Source organism: Dermacentor albipictus, chromosome 5 (genome assembly GCF_038994185.2).
Source record: "Dermacentor albipictus isolate Rhodes 1998 colony chromosome 5, USDA_Dalb.pri_finalv2, whole genome shotgun sequence".
NCBI classification, from domain to species: Eukaryota; Metazoa; Arthropoda; class Arachnida; order Ixodida; family Ixodidae; genus Dermacentor; species Dermacentor albipictus.
Genome location: NC_091825.1, coordinates 141,792,685 through 141,808,659, shown reverse-complemented (window position 1 = coordinate 141,808,659; position 15,975 = coordinate 141,792,685). Strand labels below are relative to the sequence as shown.

At 47.2% G+C, this 15,975-nt stretch overlaps 1 protein-coding gene across 2 annotated transcripts in view; it reads right to left on the bottom strand.

Moving 5' to 3' along the window:
• LOC135908347 (metabotropic glutamate receptor-like) overlaps positions 1–15,975 on the bottom strand; it is a 348,987-nt gene that overhangs the window by 323,993 nt on the left and 9,019 nt on the right. For both annotated transcript variants that reach the window (XM_070539030.1, XM_070539033.1), the window contains exon 2: positions 4,490–4,545. The gene's annotated coding sequence lies outside the window, so the exon portion shown is untranslated. The remainder of the gene's footprint in view (positions 1–4,489; positions 4,546–15,975) is intronic.

Sequence of the window (15,975 nt, the reverse complement as noted above, 5' to 3'; positions counted from 1 at the left end):
GTCGGAATAAAAGGAGCGGGCACGCAGGAGAAACGCCAGCAGAGAAACCCCAGCTTGCGATTACGTAATAATATATGGGGTTTTACGTGCCAAAACCACTTTCTGATTATGAGGCACGCCGTAGTGGGGGACTCCGGAAATTTCGACCACCTGGGGTTCTTTAACGTGCACCTAAATCTAAGTACACGGGCGTTTTCGCATTTCGCCCCCATCGAAATGCGGCTGCCGTGGCCAGGATTCGATCCCGCGACCTCGTGCTCAGCCGCTTAACACCATAGCCACTGAGCAATCACGGCGGGTCTTGCGATTACGTAGCGCTCAACGAGTGGGCGGTGCTTCTCCGCGGGCAGAGAATGTGCCGCAGGTCCAAGTTCAAGAGTCACTTCCTAAAACTATCCCCGGAAGCTCGCCAGCATCGGTGTGTGAGCTGCGTAGGAAGTTCAACGGCGCCGGCGGAACAGCCGTGGTTCGGCGCGAGGTGCGGCAGGCTGTGAGGAGAGCGCGCGCAACATGTGAAAGGGTTTTGCGGGAACGGGAGAGAAGGCTCTTTGCCAGGAAACACACACACATATACATACGCATGCGCGCACACACACGCACATACGCACTAAAACACGCACACACACGCGAACACATGCATGCACGAGCGCACGCATCGCAACGCGGTAAGCAGAGGTGGAACTCAAGGCCGCTACACTTCCCGCTCTAAAGAATAAAAAGAAGAAACCCACATAGTTGCCGAACCCCCGTGGTGATATTTCTTGATATGCACGGTGTCCTAACGTTAATGCATCAAGATTTTTTAAAAAATATGCGAAAGGCCGCGTAGCTGCACTGAAACAAGGCAATGTTGTTTGCCGTCACTTGGAGATACTCGGAGTATTTCTTTCATTCCGTCTGATTACATAATTTGTCCTAATTAATTAATCAACTTCTAAAATACTATAGTTAGAGGAAAGTGTGAATATGAAAATTGGAAAACAACATGGAAAACTCCCGATATAGCTTTCTGTTAAGTAGAAATTGTTGCTGGGCGAGTTGGTTGGGATCTAACGAATACATTGTTGCGCCAAAAGGGAAAATAAAGACTTGGGAGGAAGTATCAAATGACGCTCGATCTGTCGTTTCATATTCTCCCTTTCAAGTCTTTATATTTCTTTTTGGTGCAACAATGTATTCATTAGCTTTCTGTTGCTACGTGAAAGTGTTTTTCCCAGCGTAAAAGAAGTTCGCGTATACACGCAGTGCCTCGAGCGGCCAGTCGCGCGACAATTTTGCGTGCATTTGCAGGCTTCTTTCACAATCGGAAAAATACTTTTATGTAGCGCGTATTGAGCAACAGAAAGTTGTATCGGGAGTTTCTCATGTCGCTCTACAATTTTCTCACTAGCACTTTCCATCTAACTATAACATTTGAGAAACTGATTAATTGATTATGACTATTTATCTAATTAGGTGGAATGAGAAAGAAGATATGTGAGTATTTCCAAGAGACGGTAAACATCATTACCTTGGTTCCGTGCAGGCACGTGGCATGCGCATATTTTTAAATCTTAGTGCATGATAGTTGGGGCATCCTGTATAACGGCATCACGCATGCATAGAATTGCAGTAATATTAGTGTGGGTGCGTCGGAATGCACCACTCAGCAGCCTTAACTAGACATGACGCGAGACAGATCGAAAAAAAGAAAAAGAAAGCTGATGCGTTCCTTTTTTCTGTCTTTTTTCTTAAGCAAAGCTTTATTTGCCTCTGCTCCCGACTTTCCGGGCTCTGCTGTGACGGTCTTGCAGCGTGTGCCATTGCGTTTCTTGCAACACCAGCAGGCCGCCGCGGCTGAGTTGCTCAGTTTGTGCGTATGGCACGTGCTGTGCTTGCTTTTCTATGCGACGAAAATGCAGGTGCTGGGCTGTGGAGGTCGCGTGCTGGGCTGTAAACATTACAATCGTCCATCGCCTGTAGAGAGCGCCTGTAGCTTGCGTCTCAGGAATATGCTGGTCACGTGGAAGAAAAAGTGCGTAAACACGCGCCAGCAAAATGGCTCCAAAGCCTGCACTCGGTGTCGAGGATACCCGGTCTTGAAGGAAGCATCGCGCAGAACAGGAGCGTGTTCGCTACGTAGCGAAACGAGGTGCAGACAGGCGAATGTATGTATACAATGTATATATCCAATTTTGTAATAACTATTTGAATTAACTGCAACCCCATAATTCAAATGAAGTTTAGCACTTCTGCCACCATGAGATGTGCCATGTGAGGCAATAATAATGCTCAACCCTCTCAGGCATTATGAAAAATGACGCGCAATGCCTTAAGCAAACACGTTGCCCAGTGCGTTCTGCGGACCGCAGACAAACTGCAGTGGTACAGGGAAGGTAACGTGTTACATCAACTCACCACTCTCGTACCGGACTAAACCCTGAAGAAATTGCACATTCGCCACCAACATCACCACTAATTATCGTCAATCAAAGAAAAACAGCCTACAAAGCTTCGCTTACATCGATTCCCACAGTGTATGGGATCCGCCGATTTCTTTTTGCTTTAATCTTCTCTTGTTTCGTTATCTTTTATGGCCTTATCCCGTCTCCATGTGCAGACTAGGCAACCGGACACTTAATCTGGTTAACCTCCCTGCTTTTCACCTCTTTTTTTTACATCCTTCCGTCCACAGGCCTCCTTCTTCAACGTTCGCATACAGAAAAGTACAATGTGAATTTTAATACGGCGTCGCCACTTTTTCGGCAAAGATAACGAATTTTTATATCCGATACAGGGCGAATGAAGTTTTCGGAGTTATTGAAAGAGACGCAGGACGAGGAATTCTCCCAGTCACAAAGACCTTCACAAAGCCGCGAAGTTTCCGAAAGCACCATCGCTTATTTGGACGATAAGCTCATCGAAGAAAAAGAAAAAAAGAAAAGAAAAGGAGATAGGGAGAGAGAGAAAAAAAGAAAAGAAAAACATAAGAGAGGGACTCCTAGAAAAAGGAGGAGCCTTGTGAGAGGTATTTGCATTTAAATTGGGGCGACCAAGCGCCGACGCTGGTCTGGGGAAGCGCTTAGCGCTCAACTCGACGAACGACGGCTATACGCACGTTTATGGAACTGCGTCGTCAATGAGCCGAAGCGATGCCGGATGGGAGCCGAAGGGAGGAGGGGGGGTGAGGAGGGAGAGAAACGATACGATTTCTATGCGCACGCGCAGTTGGCATTCGTATCTCGGTGCGCGCGCGCGCGAGTTGACAGCCGTTTCGCGCTCAAATTGTCCTCGCGGCAGGAGTATACCTACATGTACTTCCCGCCCTCCAGAAAACCTCCCGTCGACTGTACCCACATCCATCCGCACTCCGCCGGCTTCCTTTCGCGTCCATTGTTTTCATTTCTCTTTTTTTCCTTCTTTCGTTTCACTTCCGACTCGACCAAAGCCCCCCACTGCTCGTTTTCATGATTTCCATCGTTACTCTCGTTTTGTATGTATTTTGGCCATCCAGACGACGGCGCCCTGCTTGCCGTCTGCTACGCGCCTCACATTCTCATCACGGCCGCTTCGATGTCGCCTGTTTCGCGCCCGTCGTTACATTACGCCTCACTGTGCCTGTATCGGAGCGCGGTACTTTCGGGAGCCCCTGCCGCCGGGGGACTTTGGGGGATGGGCTATATAGAAGCGGCGGGGGCACACAGGAGGGGCTTTCGATTAACGCTTTCCTCGCGCCGAGCTCTCGTCGATGTGGGAGGCTATTCGACCGGCACGGCGGCTGCATTTCGGACGGGTCTTTTAGAGCGGAGCACATTTTAATTTCCGCTCCGTGTTACGCGGGACCCTCATCAGTGACGAGCCGGTTGGCATTATATGCGCGGCTTAGGGAAACGAGTGAAGAGAAGGGCGATAAAACGGGCGCACGAAAACAAAAAGCAAAGCAAAAAAACAATGTAACCACTGTGAGGAAGATGAAGTTGCAGAATTAGTTACACGGCTGCGGAACAGCGGTAGGGGAGAAGGAGGGGGTCGAAAGGCGAGCCGAGGCGCTGTCGGAGTTTTGGATGGCCTTGAAGAGCCTGACATTCGGAGCTCTCCGCCCCCTTCCCTGAAGCTATTATTATTTCTTTCTTTTTTTTGCAAGCGATAACATTAGCAACAAATAACTAAATGCATTTAAAGCCACATTATAATAACTTGAACGGCGGGCATTCTTATTGTATTTCAAGGACCGCACAATTCGGCATGTACTTCATTTGGCTACATGCACTACCGTGATTCATTCCGAATTTGGGTATACCTTCTCGAGAAGGAAAGGCTACGGAAAGCATTAGGTCTTCAGCCAATGCTAACAAGACCTTTGGAGCGCGTTATTTGCCTGGTGTGATCGAAGAATAGTAGCCTGTCAATGAATAGAATAGCAGTTGTCTTAGAGAACAGCTAAAGAACGCACCACGTATCGGCGTGCACTGACATTTTGAAATCTGCACCTTTATCAAAATCGCCTCACCCATTATTTCTGTTCTGATCCTTCCTCAGTGCACCAATGATGCGGGAAATCATGACCTGCATTAACGAAGAGAGAGAGAGAGAGAGAGTGGAAGAAGGTCGGGTTTATTGCCTTAACATTGGAATTTTGATGCAAGCAGCTTTTACTCGTTAATTAACTAAATAGTTTCCTCAACGATACAGCTTACGAAGTCTAATCCCAGCTCGAAGTTGGACACCATGGTTAGCTGCTAATAAGCAAGCAACTACCGTATTTACTGGTGTTATATCCCTCACTCTGTTTTTCAGCATTTTTACAAATTGCAGGCCTGACATGAGGCAGACTAATGACTACTCACTGAAGCGTAGAACTACGCTCAGACTAATATGCAAGTAAATGCAACCACTGGTGGCCGACTACGAATGCAGTTATACAGTCACGGTCCATTTTTTCCTACGCGTGCATGCGCGCGACGCTTGGTGAAACCTCGTTCGCAAATTTTTGCACTCCAATGTTGGCGTGCGACACACACACAGATGGACACATATGCAGCCACGCACACGATCAAACATTAATTCTCTGTCGCTAAAGAAACAACAAATTCATCATTTTTACTCGAAAGGAGAAGCGCTAACAGCGACAGCAAGGTTTCGCGTGGGGCTTGAAATCCTCTAACGGTGTTCTAATTATACGCGGGTGCGACGTGTTGGTGCGACACAGCACGCAAGGTAACCCAAGGCGCGGGCAGCAGAAACAGCGCCCTGGCAGCTGCCAGGCATCTCACAACGCTGGCTGGCGTGATGAACGCTGCCAGAGACGTTGCAGGCCTCGCACGTCGAGGGTGCATGAGACGAGACCCACTGGAAAACCCTTGGCGTTTAGTCAGTGCCCGGTGCAATATGAGATAACGTTAGCTCGACGCTTATCGCTCCGACCAGAGCGTACGCATCGCAGCTCAGCAAGAACGCTAGTGTGATTACAGGGCGCGTGCGCGCAGCTACCATGCCAGCAGTGGAAGACAGAACCCTGCCCTTTGGAGCGAGGCGATCGAGCGTACACTCTACACTCTTAAAACGGTTGCACCCTTTGGGGTGTATATTTGTCCCACAACAATAATCGTCATCTGCCTTGCTTGCGTTTCCTTTCCTGAAAACTCGGCGCCCGCTACTTTCCTGTCGAGAATTCTGCGTCACATTGATAACGCGCATGCCGTTCGTGACTGGAAAGTACCGGGCTCGCAGCATTAAAGAAAGGAAACGCGGGCAGCACGCATGACGATTATTGTTGTGGGACAAGATACGCCCCAAAGGTGTAAATTTTTCTAAGAGTGTAAAAAAAGTTTACGCCCTTTGGGTTGTATTTTGTCCCCAAACAATAATCGCCATCTGTCTTGCCCGCATTTCCTTTCTTTAACGTTGCGAGCCAGGTACTTCCTAGTCACGAATGGCTTGCGCATTATCAGCTTGACACAGCATTCTCGACGGGACAGTAGCGAGGGCCGAATTTTCAAGATAGGAAACGCAAGCAAGGCAGATGACGATTATTATTTGGGGACAAGATAAGCCCCAAAGGGTGTCAACTTTTTTTAGAGTGTGTACCATTTGATGCACTCTTAAGAAAAGCTACACCCTTTGGGTCGTATCTTGCCACACAACAATAATCGTCATCTGTCTTCTCTGTCCTCATTTCCTTTCTTTAACGCTGTGAGCCCGATACTTCCGATTCACGAACGACATGAGCGTCATCAGCATAACGGAGCATTCTCGACAGGAAAGTAGCGAGTGCAGCGTTTTCAAGAAAGGAAACGCAAGTAAGACTGATGACGATTATCGTTGTGTGGCGAATATACGCCCCAAATGGTGTACATTTGTTTACACTCTAAAGAGATTACACCCTTTGGGGTGTACATTTGCCACGCAACAATAATCGTCATCTGCCTTGCTTGCGTTTGGTTTCTTGAAAACGACGCGCCCACTACTTTTCTGTCGGCAATGCTATGTCATGTTGATAACGCGCACGCCGTTCGTTATTGGGAAGTACCGGGCTCGCATCATTAAAGAAAGGAATTACAGACAAGACAGAAGACGTTTATTGTGGTGCGGCAAGATGCGACTCAAAGGGTGCAAACTTTTCTTAAAGTGTAAGAGCATGGTGCGTTAACTTTGCTTCCTCCTTCTTGCAGCCAAACGCACTCTACGTCTCTGGAGACCCGCTAACCCACCGAGCGCGAACCGCGTACGCGCCGTTAGCAGGAGGGCACGGCGGCGGTGGCGCCGACGTAAGCCCATGGGCCTGGCGGTCCGTATACTTGCTATGGCAGTAAACAAATGAAGCACGGCAAGCGGCCAAAATTTAGGAGCGGAAAGAACTGCGAGCTGATTGGCAAGAAACAGATGGCATTTTTAGAAGGGCATTTTTAGAAAGGCGTAGAGAAGCAAACGAAATGTATAATCTGCAATATCGCACAGCGGAGACGCGTCAGAAGGGAAGCAGCTCTTATCAGAGAGTAGAGACTATGAACCGGGTGGTATAGGTTGTGCGCTTTGCATAGTCAATCATTCGTGCGAAAAAGAAGGAAAAAGAAACTTTTTTTTTTAGCAGCGACAGTCCCGTATACGTCGGCTTCACGAAGGACGTGCTAGTTCAGGACTCGATACGTAAAAGCCATGACATACCCTCGCCAGCTCATGAACGGTACGCATGTTGGGAAAGGCAAGTCACCTAGGGTGGTTCAGGGAGGGCGTCCCATGTGGTCGTTGCTGGCATCGCGCCCACCTCGCCTCGTCTGCGTATGTTCAATTTCATTTTTGCGGCTCCGCACATGTGTCTGTCCAAAGGATGCGTCTTCTTCCCACGAAAAGCGTGCGAAGTTGTTACGAATCGAAGCAACAACATAAAAAATAATAATTGTTGCTCATATTCGACATGTATTTTACCTCCCTCTTTCATTGGTGGCTAAAACGCATTTCATTTCTGAAAGAGGAAGAATCGTTTACCGAAAACTGACGAGGCTTGCCCGGCAGCTTACCTAGCAAGCTACTCCGACTGAATGCGATGGTAAATGAAAGGGTATACGCAGGCACATAACACACGAGCAAAACGCACAAACAACATCCATAATGCGACATATTCAAAATGGGACATACTTCAGGGAACCATCGAGAAAGGACGACCGATCACTGACGACGGGAAACGCCGCTATTTGTTCTCAAATAAACAAAGAGACGAAACAAGCCAGAAACTTTGATGATCTGTACGGCTTATTCCGACAGCTCTGTCAAAATTCATTATGGAAGTCTTGCATGACTTAAATGCTAAACCTCGGCGATCGAATGCATCTCTTTCGTTACTAGCTGCTCATGTGCATACGTACACCACGAGGCATCTCCTGCTGCGGTGCCGCATTATTGTGTCTCTTGCGGCTGTGGCATTTGTAAAGAGCTATTTCCTTCTCTCATTCGAATGAGTGACACACCTTCTCGTGACAGTTACGGGTGCGAGGAGTCTGTCAGACATCTCTGCATCTGTGCCGGCGACGAAGACCAGGTCCTCCTACTCTGCACCATCAATATATCCTCTGGGTTCAAGGTTCTTCACGGTGACAAAAGTACTTGGACAGTGGCCACATGTATCACAAGCCCAAAAAGAGATACGTGCATTACTATACAGTTATTGAAGTCGACAGACCTTAGTGAGCGACTGCAGCTGCGATGTGCGTCTCCCAGTGAAGCGACGCCCTTATTTTTTTATCTCCTTTCTTTCTTTCCATCCATCAACCTCCTTTTCCCTGTGTAGTGTGACAAACCGGATGTGCGCCTAACTTGAACTCCCTACGTTTTTCTAATTTTTTTTTCTATCTCTGTCCAAGTTGGTTCCATGTGGTAATAATGGTGGTGAGCTGTAGGAACAGGGCGGGTTATGCCTGGCGATCAAGGCCTGCAATTGCTCCGCCCGAGCGTTTCTCGCAAAATCACTGTGGTGCTTCACCACATGTCCATCTTACTAGTCTTTCTAAAGAATGTGATGAGGAGACGTGTTTCGGACTCATGTGTATGTTTTCCCTAGCTTTACTATCCTTTTGTTTTCCCACAGAAGGCTCAAAACTCAGTTTGCTGCATCCATTCGTTATTTCCTTTACGCCGCTTTCGTCAGACCACCTGCTAATCCTCAGCAAGACTACTGCGGCTTCTAACACAAATGCCATAAGTTGCGCGTCGGATAGCTTTTCTGGCGCATCTCATTCGCGTAAACAGCGATAATGCGCTAGAAAGGCGAACCACATTGATGCGACAGGAGAGGGACGGAGTAAATCGACTCGCACCGTGCGTGGCTGGCGTGTCGCACTGAGGGCGAGGGACGGCTGACCCCTTGCGCTGCCCTCCACTCACCGGCGGAATGCAAATCGAGCCGATGGAGTGCAGATACGCCACGTGTACACGCTGTCGCACAGTATTTACCCTGGTGCTCGAAAGAAGTCGATACGCTGCTGTTGGATTCACGTGAACATCGTGTTTGTCCACATGCGGCGATGTGCAGTTATAGGAGCCGAACGTGCTGACCACTGATATATCGGGCCGCAGTAGCGCTTGGCAATATTTTTTCTCGCGTGGTGTTGCGCGTGGCGCAGAGGTTGAGTATGGTGGCGTCGGCTCACGCATTCACATCGCCAGTGAGCAAGGGCCATTTGTTTATTTCTTCTTTCTTTCATTTCTCAAGTACGTCACCTGGCGATATGGGTTGCGCCTGGCTGATTGTACTAAGTCAAGCATCATGAAGTGTCCTTTGTAAAACTATTGTTCAAGAAAAAGAAATGTAACGGTTAAAAGAACACTTCATCTGAAACGCTGCTCCCCAGTCAGGTCCTTATTCAAAGAAAGAAAAAAAGTTACAATTTGACGAGAAGGTTGAAGGCGGTTGATTCACTTGCATGGCCGAATAATTCCTTCAATCTTTTCGCCCGCTTGGCTAGTTAAGCCCAGGTGGTGCTCGCGCGCTTCATTCGTTATGAGGAATTCCCATAGGATATGTAGGCCCGTGGCAGCTGTGCCTACTGCATACTCTCATCCACGTGTTTTATTGGCCGAGCCAGCAGGCAGCTGCCGCTGGCAGACACCACCGCGCTGAAGAAGATGGATGACTCCCCACGAGGAATCTCCGAATCACCATCTGCCGTGTCGCCGGCCATGGCATGGATGACGAGTCCAATCGCCATGTCGGTGCGAATAAAAGAAGCAAACAGGAATATGACCTAGGATGTATTGTGAGTGCGCCGCAAAGACAGATAGGAAAGAGAGAACGAAGACACAGCGAGGGTTATCACAACAGGACACGAAAAATTCAGGCACTGACGAAGGGAAGCCATTTAGCGGGAGGAATCATCGTGTCGTCCGTGGTAATGCGGGCTTGACGTCGAGCCTGCCAGTATTCGTAGAAAGCTTTCCATGAATATTTGCCGAAAAACCTGTAAAGCTTCATCTTGAAACTGTAAGAAGCGCATTGTCATCTCAGTCAGTGAACGTGTCTAGATATAGATGCACATTGTACATCACGAACATCGACACCGTTACTGGCGTTAAAGCATTACTTCATGATATGAGTGATAAACCATAATAAGAGATACGAATAAATAAATAAATAAATAAATAAATAAATAAATAAATAAATAAATAAATAAATAAATAAATAGAGGACATGGAGCGTTTGATTTAAAGTCGACAGGGCTCACGCAGCGGAGCTTTTTTTGTCTATCTGTGTGTCGCTTATTGTTGGAACGACATCGAAGCTACACACAAAGACGAAAGCCTACTTTACAGTTACTACCATGAGCTACATGGGTCGATAAATTATCTGAGCAATTATAAATTAATAAATAATTAATTATTTAAATTAATTAATATGTTCATTGAACTGCAAAAGTAATGTTATGGCAGAACGCGTAATGGGGATGTTCGGGTCGAGTTTGACTTCTTGGGGTTCTTACGCACGCGCCTCGCGCACATGAGCACTGTTGCATTCGAACCCAATAAAAATGGCTTTCGTTATTTCGAAATGAACGCGCAGTCTCGCTCTCACAACCACTGAGCTATCGCAGAGAGTCAACGTGAAATATTGGACTAGCAAAACCCCAACAATCAGCGAATGTCTCCGTGACTATAACCACTACTAATTTCGTAAGGCGAAACGTTTCCTATGCGACAAAACATGACGTAAAAAACGCGTATGTATGCGCCACAGCGAATCCGGAAATTCACACGCGCTCTTAATAACTGAAGAAACAAGCAAGCAAGCAAGCAAGCAAGCAAATAAATAAATAAATAAATAAATAAATAAATAAATAAATAAATAAATAAATAAATAAATAAATAAATAAATAAATAAATAAATAAATAAATAAATAAATCACTTGTCTCACCAACCCGTCAACCGATAAAGGCATGTCACAGACGTCTCTTTTTTCAATACGATTTCTTTTCAATATCGGTATGAGACGCTTAGCCAAATCACTCGACGTCATACCTGGGCTAGGGTACGCAATATATGCAGACGATATTACCCTATGGGCAACCAGCGGCTCGTTAGGACACAAAGAAGAAATCCTGCAAGAAGCAGCGACCGTTGTTGAAACCTTCGCTCGCAGCAGTGGAATGAGCTGCGCTCCCGATAAATCAGAATTTATCAGGATACGAGGGCGAGGCCGTCAAACTCACGAGCCGGTGAACCTCTTTCTAGGAGACAGCCAGATAAAGGAAGTCCAAAAAATGCGAATCCTCGGACTGTGGCTGCAAAGCAACAAACGAGTAGACCACACCATTAAAACCCTTAGGACTACGGTGAAACAGATCTCTCGTATGATCCGTAGAGTAACTTATCACCGAAAAGGTTTCAAGGAAACAGAGACGATCCGGCTCGTTCAGGCTTTTGTGCTAAGTCGTCTCACATATAGCCTCCCTTTCCAGGACCCCACGAAAACAGAACTAAAGGCCCTAGATGCGTTGATTAGAATGTCGTACAAAGCGGCTCTTGGCCTACCACAGGGAACCTCTACTGAACGCCTGCTGGCCCTCGGGATTCACAATAACTACGAGGAGCTACGGGCAGCGACGCTCATATCTCAACGGGAGCGGCTTAGCTTAACCACCTCTGGCAGAAAATTACTTTGCCGCGTGGGTTACCCTACTCATCCACAGTATGCGGGAGAAGAACTCGAATCTCTGACCAGAGTCCTTCGTGAAAGGATCATGGTAGCCCCAATCCCTAAGAACATGAGTCCAAAATACCACCAGGGACGTAGAAATGCTCGAGCTCGAAAGTTAATGCAGCAATTCGATGGAAACCCGGATACAGTCTACACAGATGTCGCTCGATGTGGTGTTGACAAATACGCCCTCGCAGTGGTAGGAGCGGCCGCAAATCAAGGGCTTGTGACTTGTGCCACGGCTAGAGCTGCATCTGCGAATACCGCAGAAGCTTCAGCCATCGCGCTAGCTATTAAAACTAAGGACGCTCTGGGACAATCGTCGATAACTCTTACAGATTCCCAAGTCGCATGTAGACTATTCCTCACCGGGAGGCTACCACACAGCACCACTCACCTATTAGGATCCAACCTAACGCAGAAACACATGATCATCTGGTGCCCGGGTCACGCAGGACTCGAGGGCAATGAGAGAGCGGACGGCGCAGCTCGTGCTTTTGTCAACCGAGCGGCCGACCACTCTGACGAAAACCCCTTTTTACCACGAGACATCCTTGAGCACCAGCGGCGCGAGCGAAGAAAGTACAGTCCACCACACCCTGACCTATCCAGGCAGGACTCTTATGACTGGCGCCGAATACAGACGCACACATTTCCAAACCTTTATTTGAAAAATGCCATTCACCGAACGCTGTACAGCGCTCGCTGTCCTTGGTGCGGAGGCCGGCCAACTCTCGCCCACATTACGTGGGACTGCCAGAACAGGCCACCCAAAATTAATACTCCAAAAATAGCCGGCAAACTTTCCGGAAGGGAGCAGTGGGAGACTTGGCTCGCCAGCGAGGATCGGGAGATGCAACTAGCGCTTCTCGACCAAGCACGGCGGACCGCTCAAGCCAGTGGGGCCCTGGACTAGGGGCTCCACCCACTCGCTTTCTGCATTTTTTTTCTCTTTTAAATAAACGTTTTGATATATATCGCCACGCCCAATTGTTAGCGCCTGTCTGTGTTTTATTGTGCAACGTTCTATACAACTTGGCCGTGATTGTGAAAAAAAAAAGGACGTTGAACAGAGACCAGCGGCTGCTGCGCGCGAGGCCGGTTTCGATGGCGAAACTTCGAGCGCCCGCGCGTAACGGTAAACAGGAAAGAACGCGAACGAAGCCCCGTGGACACACAATAGGCTTTGCAAAGCAGGGGCGTCAATGGGTTTCTGCGCTTCAATCTTTTTCTTCAAGGGGCACCGGTTGTCAGCGCAATGTCTTTTCAGCCAGGTTCCGCATGGCCGCGCCGTCTAAGGAGGGCACCAACAAGATTTTGATGACGTATATTTGCATACTATAACGTTTGCTGTGTGGGAGCTTGAAATCGTTCTTTTTCCTTTGAACCTCTCCGGCAAATTTTCTTTTTTCTCCAAATTTTCTCATTATTTTGTTTCCTAGCCTTAAAGCGGCGATGTGAAATGTAGCCGCGTAGACATTCTTTCTTTAAGGTTTTGCACTTCTGTCGGATGCATGCGTCTTTCTTTTTGCTTAAAATGAATTCATTCAAAAGCGGTTGTGAAAGTATTGTTACAGTATTACAAGTTTAGGAGACATATAATGGGAATGTACTGCCGGCTTCAAACGGAAACAGCTAGAATTTCGCAGGACAGTGCAATGAAAATAATGTATACGTTTTCTACAGTGCATTCTCAGCGTTCACAGAAATGAACAGAAGTGTCATTATTATTGGTGTATTGATGAATTAAAAAAAACGTGGATAAATAGCTTTAATTATAGCTTTCGGGTGCTTGTCAGAAGAGGAATTCAAGTTGGTAAGTACTCTATGTCTTTTCAAATGGCAGAGATTCTGAGCTTAGCCCGAATTCACAGACATAGCCCTCTAACACAACTGTGTAAATAATTTCATCGGTCTTCCACTTAGCATTATGCGGCAATTCCCAAGGTATAATATTTTGAGAACATATTAACTAGAACGGGATGTGCTGCCAAAACATTCTCAGTGGCCAAAACCAAATGCTTAACTAACTCAATGCCAACGCCACGGTTGGCAATATATTTGGTGCTAATGCATATTTCCATTTCTTATTACAGATAAATAAATCTCACTCTGGCTTAACGACTTTAACTTAAGTATCGGTTTACGCCTGTCTCGTGTGCTGTCGTGTGCCCTGCATCCGTTTCCTCTTTAGGCGTTAATTATCTTAGCGCCTCGCACGTCTTTGATAATATTGTGCCTTATACTAAAAATGTTGCAGAGGTGCGTCAGTATTGGGTGCTGACGAAGTGGTTGGAACAAACGGCTGTTTCCTTCCACGGTCAACGATTTGCCACATGCGTCCTACCCGTAGACACTCCATCACTGCTTCAACGCTTCGTGGATTTTCGAGATGCCATGTTCTTTCGCGATTATTCGAAGTGGATACATAAGAGAAACATCTGCTTCTGGGCTCTGGACTACATAACCTTTTCTTCTTTTTCCACTCTGCGCCAATTTAATGTTTCACGTTCCTGTGCACACTTTCTGGTGGTCATGTTCTTCCGAAACATTCTACAGAGAACGCAAAAGAAAGGCATGGACACCACGTCATATTCGATTCATAGCGCCCCCTTTAGAAGTACCTGAATCCTGCCTTCAGACAGGATCATGTTCCTTTGTTTACACAGCCTCTAGAAGTACAGGATATTAGATGGGCTTAAAGAAAGTACTAGATGTGAAGTCTCCTGCATATGCACGGTGTAAGTATGAGCTGCTAAGGAGCCGCCACCACATATTATGGCCTCAATAGATGCGTGTCTGTGTTCCCTTGATTGTAAGGTATATCGCCTTTAAATGCCTTGCTTTCAGTTACGTTCTGTGGTGTTTGCATTTTGTGTCTTTCACACACTGAAGATAAAATTTAAAAAAAATGTCTTAATGGTGCAGCTGATTAGAGAGTTGATTTTCGTAATGAAAAGTCCAACTACAAAATTCACTCAGTTGCCCTCTTTCGCTTCAAACACATATAAGTATTCTATCATGTGCTCGCCATGGCTGCATAATTATATTCACAAGCAGGGAGCTATTGCAACAACCTACGGAGACGCCCGAAAAGGAAGTTGCGAGGTCTCTCACTTAACTGATCGCTGTTAGAATACGAGTTCATTGCCGAAAGCTTCACCTGGAAACGATTTTTTTTTTACCGCGACTCATTCGCAGTGCGCTTAACCGAACCTCCCTTGTGTCGCCTTAGCACGGCACACCGCGTAACGACCACTACTACGCAGTCTTCTACTCGAGTCGTGCTAACAAGAGCGCCTTTTCTTCCTTCTCGAAGCAGAGCTAGACACGGGCTCCTTTCCAGCAGAATGCCAGTGCCTATGTACGCCTATGCTGAGGGCAAAAGCAAAACGAAACAAAAAAGAATAGAGGGAGAGAGAAAAAAGAGGAATTGAGGCAGGGTTGAGGATGTTCTAGAGAGCGGAAGTGACGAGGACGGCGAGTTGTGAAAGCTTGCGGGGCAAGAAGGCAGCAGGCGGAGGCGTCGTTTCGTCGCAATCCAGGTGTGTCGCAGATCGATAGAGCGCATTATCCGGACCGCTTTTCGATCAGGTCCATCGATTGACCAAGAGGGAAGGGAGATAAAGAAAAGACAGATGGAGAATGAGTGAGAGGTGAAGGGAAGAAACGAAAGAGAGATGCTAGGAACGGCAGGGGAGACGAAAGAGCGTGTGACAAAGTTAGAAAAGAGATTTTGTGGGAAGAGGAGAAAGCAGGTCGAAGAAGTGAGTCCTCTCTAAGATGATCGAGAGGAAAACAACTGAGGTGCATAAGTGACGGAATAGCATCTGCTTCAACGTTGAAAGGATTCGGTTCTCAGCGTGCCATCCTTTCGCGCATTCAACAATTTAGCGTTGTGGAGATGCCGCAGACATTCTTGCTGGAAACATTTTCAGCGTCATTATATTAAATAAAATAATACAAATTTAGTAAAGACTGAGCTGCTTAAAAGACTCGGGGGGTTGGCGTTCACAAATTAAAAAAAGTCACAGGCCTGCGTGGCCCAATCATAGCGTAAGTTGGAGGAGCGGCTCCGTAGGAGCTCCATTTTCGGCAGTACGCACTACAAGGTCTTCGCGGCGAAGTCTCTTAGCGTCGTTTTCACGAGAAAGATCTGAACTGGCAATCTGGCGTCGACGGCGAGAGAGAGAGGGAATAAACATTTTTATTAGGTGAATGCAGTTTTGGAGAGGCGTCCTCATTCCAGAATGCCTTGAGCTCGGGCCGCGTACTGGGCTCTCGGAATCAGCCGCTGCTGATCCTCGAGAGC